Genomic DNA, 3,392 nt, shown 5'->3' on the forward strand with positions numbered 1-3,392 from the left:
GAGAGAGAGAGAGAGAGAGAGAGAGAGAGAGAGAGAGAGAGAGAGGGAGAGAAGGAAAATCACTTATAGACCTCAGAGTCGTTGAGGGAGCGGCCATTCAGCTGAGTCACAAACCAGAGTATTTTTCCTTCTTTTAATTTTTTTTTATTGAAAGTAGAAAACACTAATTTTTTAAAGTAGTGCCTTTTGCACTGACTTGCATAATAACATTAATAATGGTATATACCATATGGTAAAGGGCATTGCAATTATACAACAATATAACCTTAGAATAGTATTTGTCAATGACGTGTTTGGATATCCCAGGAAGACAAAATCCTTACATTTTTTTTTTCTTCGGATCATCTTCAAGGCAATAATTTAATTCCCTACAAGACAAGTCTAGAATAATGCTATTTCAAACAATTATGAGGATAGAACCTACACATGCAGCCATATAGTCTCAAAGTTCAAAGTGGCGTGAAAAGGAGAGAGAGTTACTTGTGTAGAAAAATGTCTGCAACTGTGTGCTGATGCAGTGCCTCCAGCCTTCAATCTTACTACTGCTATGGGGCAAGTAAGCCTTAAAAGTGTTAAAATAGCTATGCATCTCAAAATTCTGAATGTCTAATTATTTATTTTTCATTAATTAGATTAGAAAGCCAAAGGTTTGAAGTTTTGAAACTGTCTTTGGAAGAAAGCCAAAGGCCTGAAGTTTTAATTGGCGTTAGCAAGCTGAAGGGCTAAAGTTTTGAAACCATGAAACACAGGGAGAGGAAAAGGAGGGGAGACAGAAAGGATTGCCATTAAAGAGTAAAGACTATTTGGATTGGGTTTGGGCTTATGGATTGGTGGACGTATAGCATTAACGTGAGGTATTTCTTTTTAGCAATATTTTATAATTTAGGAAAAATATTTTAAAATTATTGGAAAAATAATGGTAATGACATGGCTGCTGATGTGGCTCAATGTGAGTGTAGCAACATTAAATACTACGCTTTAGCTTTTAGTAATATATAGATTATGTCTTTTTATTATTTGATCCTCATATAATCATTTACAATCAGATAGCCTGTAAACTGTGAAATTATACCCAAAGGAACAACAAGTATTGCAAATATCCTACTTGGTGACATGTTTTGAAGTATATCTAGAATTTGAGCTTGAAATTCAAACAAGTGACTTCTTCTAATGTTAAACCCAAAGCTATTCTTCAAAATTGGGGAAAGAATGTAGGCTGCAAATAATCAAACATAAGTGAAAAGAAAAAGTGTTAGAATTGATGTTGGGATTATGAGAGAGAGAGAGAGTACAAATACACACAAAAATTAACATGCTTTGACTTGGTGGCCTATATCCACAGCAAAAAGCCTTGAGCAATTACATCTTTACTATATTACACTATATATTATAACAAGCCCATTGAGATTAACACTAGGCAAACCATAAAATGACCTAGAGTATAGTACAAGTTAGACTTGCTATATAAGCATCACAATATAAGTAGTAAGTACAATAATCTGGATAGATATCTTTAGCAACTTCCATTAAACTCAATGTGAAAGCTTGAAGATATCTCGAATTTGAAATGTGCATAAGATCATGAAGGAAAGTGACCATATAGGGCCATACTGGAAGTTGAATGAACTAGGCCTGGGCACGATGTTGAATGAACAAGGCCTAGGCACGATGTACAATGGAACATGTGAGCATAGTTCTTAGAATCGGACTGGACCAGGAGGTCAAACCTTGAAAACCGGAAACTAGGATGAAAAGCAGTTTTTTTAGCATAAAAAATCAGGCATATGTGGCAATTCCGTGAACGGGGTTGGACCGCACGAACCAGTGGCAAGAACTGTGCGGTCCAACCCCTTAGCAATTTTTTTAAAAATTTTTTTATAAAAACAACTTAACACAATTTTATTCTACTTAATTAAATTATCCATCTCTTACAAGGAATAAAAAAATTTATAATTAAAATCCTTCAAAGATATTCAACTTTACTTCAAAAATTAATCATAAATTTTAATGTTTTCATAGTTATTATTTTATTTTATTAACTTTCTTATTTAATTATTAAATATATGCTTGAAAATCAATAAATTTCCCTCACATATATAGATATATTAGTCAATTTTGCTAGTTTTATAAATTTAATATCTATATTTAGACTTTAATTAATTATTAAATTAATTATGACATCATCGCGGTTTGACCTCAAAAATCTTGAACATCTCCTTTTTACGGTTCAATGAACGGTCTGGGTCTAAAAACCTTACATGTGAGGTAGTTAATGTTAGTAATGAATGGATGTTGGAGAAAAACTACATTGGTGGGCAAAGGAAATGGTAGAGGAACAATGACTAGAAGATGGCATATGCAAGAAAAATGACAATGGTATGACAGTCAGTGACAAATAGTGGTTAGAGGACGTCGACACCAATAGCCTGAGGAGAGGAGCACAGCTAGTCAGAAGACACCAACAAAGGATAGCATCATGGAGTTGAAAGATAATAGCGTACTCACAAGAGTCAAAAGACATTGGTAGAAAACAATGGAATATTTCAAGAATCAAAATATTCTATTAGGATTTAATAAATAATTTAATAATTGGGGGTATATTTTCTCATTTTCAACACTTAATGGGAAAAATTTTTCGGTTTTTAGTTGTGAATAGCCCCAAAAATAAAGACAGAAAAATGCTTTTCTCCTAGATATATTAACCCTAAATTGACCATAGAATAAATTTGGTTAATTTAGGCATGTAGTACAAAAATTGTAATACTAACACAATAAATTTGGATAGGCGTTTCTAACAAAAATAAATTTTAAATAGAGGAAAAGGTTCTAAAAGAAGTGTTAAAATGGAAAACAGAAAAGCAGATTACACCTTTGCAAATACTATTGCAAGCTACCCGAGGATGCAGAATGTTTCTGAAACTCCCATTGCTTGTTTTACAAGATAAACTAATATTAATTAGTTGAAAATGTTGGTAGATTGTGAAACTGAAAATTTAGAGGTTGTAGAATATTTTAGAGCATGAAATAACTTACACCTTTCCTACCAATGAAATCCGCAAATTTCCCACTAAATACTGCACCTAACATTGAAAATAGCAAAAAAATTCAAAAAATTAAGAAACATCATTCTGGCATTATTTCAAACAAAAATAAGTTGGGACAGGTCGAGAATGAGAGAAAAAAAATTCTCGTTCCAGACCGTTTCTACTCAACCCAAACTAGAGATTTCCGAAAAAAAAATTGCAAAAAATTAAAAAACATCATTCTGGCACTATTTCAAGCAAAAACGTGTCGGAACAGGCCAAGAAAGAGTGAAAAACATCATTGTGATATTATTTCAAGCCTAAACGGGGTGGGACAGGCAGAGAAAGAGAGAAATTTTTTTTTTCGTT

This window comes from Quercus suber, unplaced genomic scaffold (genome assembly GCF_002906115.3).
Source record: "Quercus suber isolate HL8 unplaced genomic scaffold, Cork oak 2.0 scaffold_58, whole genome shotgun sequence".
Classification (NCBI taxonomy): Eukaryota; Viridiplantae; Streptophyta; class Magnoliopsida; order Fagales; family Fagaceae; genus Quercus; species Quercus suber.